Source organism: Vicia villosa, linkage group LG3, assembly GCF_029867415.1.
Source record: "Vicia villosa cultivar HV-30 ecotype Madison, WI linkage group LG3, Vvil1.0, whole genome shotgun sequence".
In the NCBI taxonomy this organism is placed as follows: Eukaryota; Viridiplantae; Streptophyta; class Magnoliopsida; order Fabales; family Fabaceae; genus Vicia; species Vicia villosa.
In genome coordinates, this window is record NC_081182.1 from 78,072,462 (window position 1) to 78,087,469 (window position 15,008).

Below are 15,008 nucleotides of genomic sequence, written 5' to 3' on the forward strand. Positions count from 1 at the left end.
ATTTGACTCGTGTAATATTTGTAAGGGACCAAAATGGGTCTTCACTTTTTTTTTATGTAAAAATTGTTGTTGATCAATAAGTTAAGAATAATTTGTAGTTTATGATTAATGGTTGATTGTTGATGAATGATAGTTTATAGTTGATGGTTGATAGTTGAGACTAGTATTTGATAAGGTAATTAAAATGTTTAGTAAAATTAGTAGTTCAACTAATCAAATAATTTGACATAAGTAGTAAACGAACTCCTGCTAAGGACAAAGTTATAAACTAAAACGCTATTTGAAATAGTGTTGGAAAAATAAATTATAAACTAGAAAAATAATCTATAACCTGTATCGAAAAAATTGTTACCAAATAAATCTAACTTATTACATCAACTTATGAATATAAGCTATAAGATGCAGATAGAGTATTGATGAGAAATGTGTGTAATTATATTAAATTGTATTATATTTTAAAATTTATAATTAAAGAAATTTATATTTAAAAAATATTTTTTATTAGAAACATAATTTGTAATCCCAATTCACCTCAACTAGTAAATAAACGGTCAATTTAATTTGATTTTGATTGTGAAATTTTGAATGTGAGAATTAATTTAATTCATTAAAGTTTAAAAAGATTGGATAACGAGTTTGGTCAAACTCGGTCCAATCCAAATTTATGTAAATCCAATTTGATTTTTGTAAAGAAGGAAAAAAGTTATTTTAGAAGCATAAAAATGATTTTGATATGTTTTGTTTTTTTTAAGTCAAATTGATTTTTCTTTTAGAATTTTTTTATTGATTGAGATTTTTCTTAAAGAATTAAGATTTGTTAATTTCATTTTTAAAAAATTGATATTTATAGTATTATATATATATATATATATATATATATATATATATATATATATATATATATATATATATATATATATATATATATATATATATATATATATATATATATATATATATATATATATATATATATATATATATATATATATATATATATATATATATACATATATAAATAATTAAGCTTAATTACAATGTTAATATATTTATTTTAGCATAGAATGAATTCTTCTATTATAAATTTAATTAATTTGATATTTTTGCACTTAAAATTAATTGATGTGTTTTTTTTAAATGATGAATTTGAAAAATAACAAATAATCAAATATGAATCTTAATGAAAATTTAATTATAGAAAATATAAATTACACACCATAGAAAAATGAACATGTCATTAATTTTAAATGCAAAAGGTGATAATTGAAGTGTAACTGTTTGAATTTTAACTAGGAGAAATATTTTCTTGAATCAGTTTAAATAGATGGATTGAACTGCAATTAAATAAAAATAAATAAATTTTTTTAATAAAAAGCTTCAAATAATTTTTTTGACTTAAATATTTCTTCTTACGATATTGTTTAAAATATTTAATCTCTTTGTTATGATTTTTTATATTAAAAAATCAAAAAATAATTTAAATTTAAAGCTAATTTTAATAATTTTTCAAAAAACATATTTTCAAGATCTATCTTTTTAAATAAATATATGATATTATTAATTATGTTTTATTCTTTAACCATGAATACTTATATTACTAGATTTCAAAATTAGTCTTTTCATTTATTAAAAAAAAAAAGTTTTTATGAAAATCAGTTTTTAAACTATTAAGAAAAAAATTATAATTTTTAGTTGGTGGTAGGATTTGTAATTTTTTAGTCTAAATATGAAATTTACATAAAATTTATTTTTTGACTTATTTTGATATAAATGTATTAAAGCATAAATAATTTTATATATAAATAACTTTTAATTAAATTAATTTTTTTTTTAAATCTTTCAAAATCAATTTTTATTATGGTGTTTAGAGTCTGTTTGCTTCAGTCTTTTCTAAAAATAGTTTTATAATACGACATATTTTTATCTATATAAATTATAAAAAAAGTTGATAAAAAAACTTTAAATAAAAAATTAATTTAAATATTTTTTATACAATATTTTTACTAGTCAAAAGTGGATAAGGTGTCAGTAATATAAATAAAAAAGAGAAAAAATGATATACACTGACAGTGTAAAATAATTTTACACTTTCAACCAATCACGATCATGTTAAGTGTCAAGTCACACTATTATTTTTAAAAAAGTCATGTGACATGGCTGATTGATGAATCCCAATTGAATGATAGTATAAAATTATTTTACATTGTCAGTGTACTACCTTTAATCTCAATAAAAAATAGATATAAAAATGTGGAAAACTAAATTAACCAAAATGGTGCACCATGCAACACTCTCTATAAATGTGGGAAACCACACAAAAATTGTGATATGAGGTCAAGTAGGCAATTGTCCCACTTGTTTTTATTTTATTTTATGGAATCAAATATATTTAAGAAAAGCAAAAAATACAATAAGATCAAATCACCTTTCAAACTAGACCAATGCAGGTGAGGTAACTCTTTAGATTTGAAGAGAAAAGCTTCCTTTAGGGACAAGGAACCAAAGTCAAGTCCTGACCAGATGAGGCAAACCTTTTGTCCTACAAGGGAAAAGTGATTTGATCAGTTATAGATGCAATGTCAGAGAAATAAATTAAAATATCCTAAAGAATTGCCCATTGATGATTGTGGATGAACATGCTAGCATTGTCATTGAGATAATTATGCCATGCAGTATGAATTCTCAAAATTTCCACAAGGCTATTCTCACCACACCAAGGATCCTACCAGAAATTGAATTTTTCACCATTTCCTACTAGGAATCTAGAATTGGACTTGATGACATGGATTTCAACTTTAAGGTCACTCCAAAAAGAATAAACGATATGATGGTTGATACAACTGTAGCCTCTCAATGCCTTTTTCCTAAGGATGAAACCCCAAGATTAATTGGAGTTGAGTAAGTCCGAACAATGTTTGAGTTTGAAGGCCTCATTCAAGGTTGAAAGATCCCTAATGCCAAAGCCTTCCTCCTTAAGATGTACACAAAGCTTCTTCCAAGCCACAAATCTTGATCCACTAAGCATACAAAGCTAAAGAGTTCTTGGTCCATCTCTTCATGTCCTTGATCGGAGAAGTAAGCTACAAATAGGCGGTGATTAAGTATATCATCATGTTTTAGACCACATACTTCACAAGTTGGACCTTCCCTGCTATGGAAAAGAGGGCATCCTTCCAAGAAGCCAATTTGCACTTGATCTTAACTACCTGTGGTTGAAAGTGATGAAACTTTTTGCTTGCCTTAAAAATAGGCACTCCAAAGTAATTGAAAGGAAATCCTCCCACCTCAAATCTAGTGAGATTGGTTAATGTCTCCACTCTATTATGAGATATAGCACCATGGAACAAAGTGGATTTAGTAGAATTGACCTATTGACCAGAAGCCAAGGCATACCTAGTGACAAATTTTTAAGGGCCTGGAGGTTGGCTCAACTACCAGTGTAAAAAACATTAATATCATTTGCATAGAAACAGTGAGAAGGAACCAAGATATTCCTGGAAGCCCTAATCTACTAGAGCATGCCATATTCTACCAATTTGGTAATGTATCTACTCAACACATCCTTAGCCAAACAAAATTATATAGGAGAGACGGGGTCACCCTATCTTAGCAATGCAATTCTGTATTGGAGAACCCTCATATCGGAAGATTGTTGTTCCTCATCCTAGGCCTTCTTGGTTAAAACTAGAGGCTGAGTTGACTCCTTCATAATTAAAGTGGTTGCAACATCTACAAGTTGACCACCTCAGGAGCAAAAACTAAAATATCATTTGTCGAGGTATGAGAAGGGTCCAAAAAAGGAATAATAGTTGCCAAAGGAGCTGAGGCAGAGGTAGAAGTTTGAGTATTCACCACGGCGTGGATACCTTGAACATTTGCAAGGTTGTGCAAAAGCTTCAACTTGCTTATCTTTTTCATGTTATCTGCAAAATGCAATCATGCATGTCAAAAGAAAAGCACGAAGACTCCGCCATCACCAAAAATCTTTTTCCTCTCCTCCTGGCTAACTGCACTCAAAATAGCATGAGTATCAATTCACTTCTTTCTCACCTCTGTAGAGGGCATCTGTTGTTCTTCATCTTTATCAATTGGTGTTCTTCATCTTAATCATTTTTTTCTTAAAAACGTTAAATTTGAAAATTACAACAACAACAACAACAAATTCGGTTTGTGCAACAATCAATTTTAGATCTGAAAACAACAACAACAACAACAAATCCTATTGGACCAAAACTACAACAACAATCCATTTTTTATTTCCTGGTCATTTTTTAAATCTATTTTTTATTTTATTTTTTAGATCTGTTTTTTATTGTTTTCTAGACATGGATTTTTTAAAGACAAAAAGATTAAAATGCAATTGTATGCGGATGGACTAATGATGAAAATGCAGTTGTATGCGGGCAGATGAACAAGAGATGAAAGTTTGTTAACATAATTTGAGTCAATGACACGCAATCCCAAAACACTTGTGTTCTGAGTGATAAACTTTAATATGAGCTAAGAGTTTCAATTAGCACTTGTAGTTATTTAGATTTAGTTTTGTGTAGTTGTTTAGATATGAATATTTTTAAAGAAAAAATTGATGAAAATGATGAATTATACAAAAAAATAAAATTTGAAAATTGATGAAGATGAAGATGAAGATGAACATACAATTGATGAAGATGAAGATGAACAGTACAATTGATGAAGATGAAGATTATCAATTCAATTGATGAACATGAAGAACAATTAATATTTGAATATAAATTCAACAAGTTATCTATAGGTAAGTTGTCATTAATCTGGATTGTCCAAATTTAATAATAATAAATCTATGGCTGAGTACCCTTTCCTATGGTGGGAAAGGATTAGTCTTTCTCACCTTAAATGCCACCCATTATGGCAAAACGGACCGTGACTCACAGGCCGGTCCGCACACCCGTTCTTTTTTAGTTAATTTTAATTCTTCATGGTTCTATTTTATACATTTATTTGTGAATATATGCAATATTTTTTAAATAAAATTTGTTTAAAAGATGCTTTATAAAAAATTGTTCTAAAAACTATGTGAAAAATCTAATTAAAATATAAAAAAAATCTATTAATCTATTAAAAAAATATGAGTGCAAGTTTGCCGCCCCCAATCCGTCATCTTGGCGGGGCGGGCTAGATTTTTATGCCCATTTGAACTTGGCGGACTTGCCCGCCTCACTCTCTTTTTGGCGGACATATGGCAGGACGAGACGGACCAACCACTTTACCACCCTAATTATTAGTCATAAAGTTGTTTTTACATGGATATCAAATTATAACGGATTTCCTAAAGTTATTTTATAATGAATATTTATATTATTATATTTCATAGTCTTTTTATTTATTATAAAAGGTCTTGAAATAAGTTATACTATTTTGATTTTTTTTATAAACATTAAACTTGAAAATATAAAAGAAAAGTTATTATTTTTAAATTTGTAATAAATGGGCCCTTAATTCTAATTGATATCAGAATTTGTAATGAAAAAATTAAAAATAAATAAATTTATAAACTCGTAATTTTGTAAAAATTAAAAATATCTCCAAATTGTTTATAAATAAAATATTTTAAAAATAAATTTAATTAGTTAAAGATAATAATAAAATGACTTAAATAATTTTTTTCTTCTTGTAAGTAGGCGTGTTTTTTATTTCGTCCATGTATCTTATTTTTCTTGAAATGATTCTTGAATGTTAGATTTTTTTAGTCCATTAAATTAAAATCCGCATGAAAATTCAAAAGAAAATCCGTAGGAAACCTGTAACTTTTCCTGCAATTTTAACTTTAGGGACTAAAACTAAAAGAATTTTAACATTTCAGGATCATTTTGAAGAAAAATAAGATACAGGGAGAAAATTAAAAAACACGCCAACTTACAGGGACCAAAAGACTATTTAAGCCTAATAAAATTAAATCTTTATATATGTATAATATATACATGTATTATTTTTATATAAGTATTATTTATATAAATGTATTAAAACTTAAATAGGAGCCTTAGGCAAAAAATTTAAGGGCCAAAACTTTGAGATTCAATAGAGTCATCAAACACCATATCTTCTCCTCTATTTGGGAAGGTATCAAACCTAATATGCATATGATTTTTAGCAATTTTTGTTGGATCATGAGAAATGGAAAAGACATTAATTTTTGGTTGGATGCTTAGAGTGGCCAACCATTTTGCATGGAAACTAACTTAGGCCCCTTGCTTCCCAAGGAATTAGCATTTATACCAAAGTTTCTGACCTTATCTTGGATGGACAGTGGAGCATTCCTACTTCTTGTACTAGTATCTTTTATTTCCTTTAGCATGAACTCCCTACTTTATGGTCCTTTGATCATGAGTCGGACCAAAGAATTTGGCCTCACTCCGATGCTGGAAATTTGAGCCTCAAGGATGCCTACATCTTTAAACCAGGACCTCCAAACACTATTTATTGGGACTCCTGTATTTGGTGCAAAGATGTTCCTCCCTCCAGGTCCTTGTTTATGTAGAAACTAAGGCAACATAAGATTGCTACAAATGACACTTTTATGCAGGTGGGATACCATTTAACCTCTTAATGCATTCTTTGCAAATCTCACTCTTAATCTCTCCACAACCTATTCTTTGACTATATCTATATATGCTCAAAAGCTTTGGAACTGGTTTTGCATAATAACAAATATAACTGCTTAACCTTCATATATTGTTAAGCTATAGAACATTGGCTCTAGTCGATCCCCTAGTGATTCTTGTCCTCAGGCCTGCTTTAATCTTCCTCCTCAATGGCATATGATATGTAAGAAACACTGCTAAGTACAAGAATTCCTTCATTTCTCCCAAGTCCATAATAACTGCCACAAAAGCTTAAGTGATTATCTATATCAATAACTCCTTTTTGACTGCTCACTCCTCTATGGATGATTTCATTCTGCTCAAAGCATCTGACATTAGGATCAACTACCCTAAATCCCCTACCATTAAGGAAGTCATTTGGAAGCATCCTTTAATGGATTGGTTAAAATATAATACTGATGAAGCATTCATTCATGACACCCTTGCTTCAGGTGGTGTAGGCATCTTTAGAAACAACTAAGGAGACTTTGTGTTAGCCTTTTCAGAGAATTTACATTGCACCTCTTCCATTCAAGCAGAGTTCTTTGTTGTGATTAGAACAATCAGCATTGCTTTTGAGAAGAATTAGAACAATCTTTGGGTTGAGACTGATTCCTGTTTGATAGTGCATGCTATGTCAAATCCCTCTCATGTTCCCTGGTCTTTAAGAAAATTTTGGAAGGTTTGCTTGAGCCACATTGCCAATATGTCATTCTTCATTTCACACATACATAGGGAGGATAATAGTTGTGCAGATTTTTTTGTTAACCTAGGTCTCATTATTATTTTTCTTAGACTTTATTCGGCAGTTTTGAGGGGAAGAGATGAAAGAGCTTTGAAAAAATGGAAGAATTAAGTGGAAAAAAGAAGAATTTTGGTTAGGAGGATTTTGAAGGGTTTGTTTTTATTCATAACACCAATAACCCTCTAATTTGGAGAAACTCAAAATTTTTATTTGAGGAAAGTTTTGGAGGACTTAGACAAAATTTTCAAATAAATTTTTTATTGATATAGTATTTCAAAAATTAAAATTATTTTAATGATAAACATTATTTTATCATTCTGCATCAAATCTTTTTTTAAAAAAATATTAAAAATTTCTCTATATTTAAAAAAAAAAAATAAAACCCTCCATTTCATTCCTTTTCAAACTCCCAAACAAAATGTTAGATTATTTGACACAAACCCATTACACAATAGACTAGACTTTGTAAAAAAAAACAGGCTTGAGATGTCTTTATTTAGGTTCACATATATCTGAATGAGTTTGACATAGTCTTCAATTTTTGTGTAACTACCTTTTCTTTTTTCATATATTGACCTTATTAAAAAAAGTATCTACAAATTACTTTTAATTAAAACTAACTTAAAAAAAAAAATTATTTAAAATCAATTTTCGTCATGGTTTTTAGAATTCATTTGTTTTAATTGTTTTTTAAAAATAATTTTACTTTAAAAGTTACAAAAGAATTATTTAAAAAATTAAATAAATAAATAATTTAAATATATTTTTATAATATATTATTGGAGAATAGTTAGATACAATTTCTGATGAGTGGTTTGTACTATTTTTCAATGAAAAATGACAAGTGTATAATTTCCTCTTTTATATATATATATATATATATATATATATATATATATATATATATATATATATATATATATATATATATATATATATATATATATAAAAATAATTTAAAATAATGTGATATGTTTACTGGTATTCGAAGATATATAATTATAAAAATGTCCTGAAAAATTATTATAAAAATACTTTTAATTATTTTAGTAGAAGCTCCTTAAATTATATTTTTATTCTTAAAATAATTTTTTTTACAAAGAGCTTTTTCCAAATTTTATTTGGCTCTGCTTCTCCTTTAAAATAGAATATAAATCAACAAAAAGTCAGGTAAAATGGTACCAATTACATCAACCAAAAATTTACTTAATCCTTCCTTGCTCCTCCTATTATACCTCTTATGTTATAGGGTCTTGCTAACTAGTGTCCTCAAGACGCTTTTTGAACATACTAAATAAATAAAATATTTTTTATAAAAGTCAACATTTCAATTTCCATTACATTATTAATGTATTGAATATACACATTTTAATAAAAACCTATCACTTTAATCACTTAAAGAATCACTTAAAGAGTACCCCAATGATACTGATTAGTATTTTTCATGTTTATAATGTGTCATGAATTGAATTAGTATTTCACCTGCCGTATCATGTTAAAATTTAAAATTATAATGTGTCATAAAATTTAAAATTTAAAAATTATAATTATAATTAAAATTTAATAGTAGTTAAAATTATTTTTTACTGAATTCACTTTTAGTTAAAAAGTTTAATAATAAATATTTAAATTACAAAATATAAATTATACCCTTTAGTTTTTCTAAATTGGAATTATTTTATTAATTTTAAAAAAACTCTCATAAAAATCACTTTTTTTTTCTTCAAATTTATAACAAACAAGCTGTGTACAATATGTTTGCGTGTTAGATTAGAAAGTAAAATGTGTCTTTGCTCAAGCTGCATCCAACTAAGTCGAAAACAAACAAGGTACATTGTTAAAGTCATCATGTACAACAAAAGAAAATCCGCGTGTTATTAATAGCAATAGGATTGACTTCGACTTAAAAACCTATCTTTGATGAGTAAAAGTAATATGTGTCTTCTGATGTTGTATGTATATGTCTGAAGCTGCCAAAATCCCCCAAGAGAAATTACCAACCAATTTTAATTACGAAAGAAAATGTAAGGGATCTTTAATAAATTTATAAAAATTATAATTGGACTTAGTAATTTCTTCCAAAAAATACCACTTCCAAATTAACATATTTACATTTCACACCGTATTATCAACATTCCAACCGTCATTCCAAAAGTAAATACCGTTCCGTATTAACCATATCGACCACATGGTTGCTAACCAAATAAGACCCCACTTTCCCTCCCTAACATTCTTGTCTTTACAATATATATACCAATCCAAAAAATTAGCTAAACAATTCTCCTCCTTACCTACCGGTTTACCAATCCACAACGCAATATCGTTTCAAATTATATCCACCACTTTACAATTAAAAAAGGAGTGGTTTCTACTCTCCCATTCCACTTCACAAAAAGAACATCTTAAAGAGTTTAAAGGAAAAGAAATACCTCTATTCTTCAAGAGATCTTTAGTAGGTAATCTATTTACAAAAAGCCTCCACCCAAAGATCCTTATTTTAAAAGGAACCTCCATCTTCCAAATCTTGGCCACAACCGCATCATTTCTATTTCGAAGACCAAAGGGGATGCGAAAAGAAGCATAAAAATTGTAACAAGAAGCTACCGAAAACTCACCTCCTTTATCCCCTTGCCAACAAACTTTGTCACCATTTCTAAGTCACACACAACCGTCGGTAATTTCGAGCGAAGAGAAGAAATTGCATGAAGAATGCCGGGTGTCAAAAATCTATTTTAATACCAAAATCTCCCCAACACCACTCACCGTTACTCCACCCTCCCATCCCACCAACCGACATATTTTTAAGGCAGGACAACAAATAATTCCCTTCACCCATCTAGCTTCCCAAAAAGGAGTAGAATAACCTTTACCAATCTCAAACTTCCAAAATTCCACCATAGGATCGAAATAAGGCGTCGACCCTATTTCTATGAAAATAGAATATTTAATTATAATTTTTTATTTTCTATTTTCATTTTTTATAGAATTGATTTGTATATTTTAACTAAAATAAATTAATTTTGATCAAGACCGACCCTGTCTAGGAGTAACAAATTCTAATGTACAGATTTGAAATTTTGGGAGATTAGAAATTTTAGAATGCCTAATTTTTTTTATTAATATTAATAGACATAAAAAATAATATAATATAAACTTAATAAATTAAAAATTATTATGATAAAAAGCTCAATACATAAAAAAATGATATTGGTTAAAAGATAAAATAATTATATTAAATTTATTTTTGACTAATATATAATTATATATTTATGTGTCATTTTTAATTATGTATAGTTATATTTTTTTAAATATTTAATTCATTTTTTAAATTAGAATGGAGTTTTCGGATTAATTGTGTTGGATGTAATTCAGGGAGAGTATTTTAATTTTAGGACACACTTTTGTGAAAGACACACCATATATTTATCCAAATCATTAAAATAATATGTGTATGGATTCTCCCACTTATAAAGTGTTCAATCTTTTATTTTCTAACCAATGTGAGGCTTTTTTCTTACATTTGATTCTCAACCGATTAGGTCGACCCTGCCTATAATATAATGGTGTAAAATTATTTAGGTTGGTTAGTAATTTAGATATCATTTTATGATATTTTCTTGTAATTTATTTCATGTAGATCTTTTTACTATTTTTGAAACATAAAATTAAGTAATCAACTTAATTTTGAGATATCAATTTTGTTAACGAGTAAAAATAAAAATAATTGAAGGAAGTTAAAGATGATGCCAAGTAGTTGGTTAATTTATAATTCTCTTATGAGTTAGTTGGAAGTAGTTGTTAAAAAAATCTATAGGACGAACCATAAAACCCAACATATGTTCTCTATTTCTTTGATTGAGCACTTTTTTTTAAGTTAAGATAATATTAAGGAGAGAATTAAGAGTTTTTCAATTTGTTTATACAGCAAAATGAGAAAATAATCCGGAAAAAAAAAAAGAAAGAAATTACCAATCAATTGACATTACGAGAGAAATAACAAAAAATTTTTTGCTAAATTCGTAAAAGTTATAATTGAAATTAGTAATTTCTCCTAATACCGTCCACTTGCAAATCAAAAAATTTATATTTTATACCGTATTATCAACATTTCAACCATCATTTCGGAAGCAAATCCCATTATGTAATAACCAAATAGACCATGAAGTTACAAGCCAAACAACTTCCAATTTGCCCTCCTTTACTTTATTTCCTTTATAAAATAAGTATCGATCCATAAAATTCGATAAGCACTTCTCCACCACTACAACTGGTTTACAGACCCAAAGAGCTTTCTCATTCTAAATAATCTTCACCACTTTACAATTGAAAAAAGAATGATCACTACTCTCCAAATCTATACCACAAAAAACGCTTTAAAATATTTAAAGTAAAGACAATATAATACCTCTATTCTTCAAAAGATCATTTGTTGGAAGTTTATTCACAAAAAGTCTCTAACCAAAAGCCTTGATCTTATAAGGAACCTCCAAATTCCAAACATATCCCAACACCTCATCATACCTATTCTGGAGACCAAAGGGAGTATGAAATCTTGCATAAAAGTCATAAAAAGAAGATACCAAAAAAATTCCGGTCAGGTCCACGGACCAAAACACCTTATCATGGTCGAACTCCCCCACCTGACACTAGAGTTGTCAAATGGGTCGGCCCGGGGGCCAAAACATATAAAAGGGATGAAGTGGGTCGGCTCGATCATTTTATGGGCTACCAAAAATGAGCCCGGCCCAGTTACTAATAGGCCCTGTGACCCGATGGGCTCGTCAGTCCTTTATTTCAATATTATAGTTTTAAATTTATAAAAAAGAAGTAATGGATAAAAGCTACATAACATAAGTAGAGAGTAATGATAAACCTAGTTAAGTGATATTAAATATATTCATCAAATCAACATCCATATATAAGAATCCCACGAAGATATCTATGTAAAAGTAGAGAGAAACTGAATATTATCTCTAATAATTATCAAAATTTCTCTTTATCTCACAACTATTTCTTTAACCATATCATCTTGAAACATATCTTCATCCTCTTTTAACTTTTCTTTTTCAATTGAAATACACTTATGCAATTATACCTTAACTCAATATTTTTTCTCCAAAATTAACTGAAATTATTTTAAAATTTATTTTTAATGGGCCAGCCCGCTTGGCCAGCCCAGCCCATGAAAAACATAGGTCCGGTGGGCTGGCCCAAAAAGATAGGGTTATGTTTTTAAAGGTTTTTTACAGCCCGACCCACGATAAAATATGGGGCTTGTGGGCCGGCCCAATAGGCCGAGCCCATTTTGACAGCTCTACCCGACACCCCCTAACTTTGAATAGAGCGAAGCAAGCGTCACCCGAGTATCCAAATTCAACAAAATATCTCTAATACCAAAATCTCCCCCACACCATACACCATTGCGCCAACCCTCTATACCGGCTACCAACACTTTTTTCAAGCGAGAAATCGAATAAAGATTCGGAAACTCCTCTCTCAAACTAGACTCCTCCAACCAAAAAGCTTCCCAAAAAGGAGTATTAAAACCTTTACTCATCCCAAACTTGCATAAAGCCACCATAGGATCCTTACAAGATGAAACACCTATCTTGATAATATCCTTCCACCAAGTAGATTGAGAAAGAAGATCATTACCACTACCAGCACCACAAAATGTCTTCATGGAAATGTCATTATATCGAGCTCTCAACAAATCATACCAAAGATTATTATAACCTTGCAAAATCCTCCACCTCCATTTATTAAGAAGAGCTTAGTTAAAATCCGACAAATTTTATACCTAACCTCCCTAATTTAAACGGAAAACACACCTTCTTCCAACTCACCCAATGAATCTTTCTCTTTCTCTCCATTCCACCCCATAAAAAGTTGTCTTGGATACTTGTAAATTCTTTAGTCACCTTCGTCGGTATTTTATAGAAAGACATAGTGAAAATAGTGAGAGGACAAAGAATCGACTTCAAGAGAGTAATCCTTCCACCGAGATTAAGAAACTGAGTTTTCCAACCCGATAAACACTTTTTCATTTTGTTCAAAAGAGGAACCCATGTCGAATGTTTCCTCAGATTGACTCCAATTGGAATCCCAAGAAAATTGAATTTATAAGTTTCCACCTTGCAAGAAAGAACGACCGGCGCGGCTTCCAAAAAATTGTAACTAGTATTAATACCGTTAAACCCTCCACTACCAAGACAAAAAGAAAAGGTGAGAGTGAATCGCCTTGCCTCAACCCTTTCTCCACAACAAACTCTTTAGTTGGACTACCATTAACTAACATGGACATTTTGCTTTAGAAAAGCAAAAGGTCCATCCACTTTCCCAAACCATTCAAAACCCCATTTTCTCTAACATGAATCTTAAGAAGTTTCAACTCACTTTGTCATACGCCTTTTCAAAGTCCACTTTAAATTGAAGGCAATTACTCCTGTCCTTTTTGGCGTAATCTACCACTTCATTAGCCACCAAAACTCCATCTAGTAATTGTCTTCCCGGCACAAAAGCACTTTGACACGGAGATATACTGGAATTCAATAACCTTTTTAATCTCACCGCCAAAAGCTTTGCAATCGCTTTGTACATACATCCTACTAAACAAATAGGTATATAATCATCCAACGACAACAAATGCGGATATTTAGGAACCAAAGCCAAGAAAGAGGAAGTGACCGTCTTAGACAACACATCTCTTGAGTGAAAGTAATTTAAAAAACGAATAAAATTCTCTTTAAGAAAAAATATTATAAATCAACAACAGAGAAGACATTGAGCGTAAAATATAACAAATATTGTGAACCTTAAGTGAATTGCCAACAAAACTGGTAATTATTTGTCGAAAGCGATTTGGATTGTCAATGATAACTTGAGGTACTTGGTTAGATATATAAACTGTTGAAAAAGTAGAAAAAAAATATAATCCACATGTGAAAGCACACCCACAAAAGAAGAAAAAGAAGTAAAATATTTAAAAATAAAACTCACAAATTTATTATTCAATTTTTAATTTTTACAAAGGACAAAAATCAAAAATCTTTCATACAATTACAAGGAAAAATTGCAAACGCTCTAAGCTAAAAATTTGAACGGAAGAATTACAATTTTTTCAACTATAATTTTTAAAAAGAAAAATTGCAAATCTCTTCAATTACAATATTTATACAAAAAAAATACAAACTCTCTCTAAACTTTTACATGACACACAACTCTCAAAATTTCATTAAACTTACAAAATTACGTTTTATAGTAGTAAAAAAAACTCAAATTTTAATTAAAGTATAATGTTTTAAAATGAGTATTGTAATGACCAAACGAGTATATAACACAAAAACATTGTAATGACCAAACGAGTATATAACACAAAAATTTTTAAAATATTTTAATTAAAGTGAGGATCAACTTACTTCAAGATTAAATGTTTTTAACTTACTTCAAATCATAACTTTTAAATAGAACATAATTTAATAGTTAATTAAGTAAAAATGCTAATTAACTATAAGATTATATTTATTTTAAAGACTATGATTTAGAGTAAGTTAAAAAAAATTACTCTTGTAGTAAGTTGCTCCTATATATATATATATATATATATATATATATATATATATATATATATATATATATATATGAGG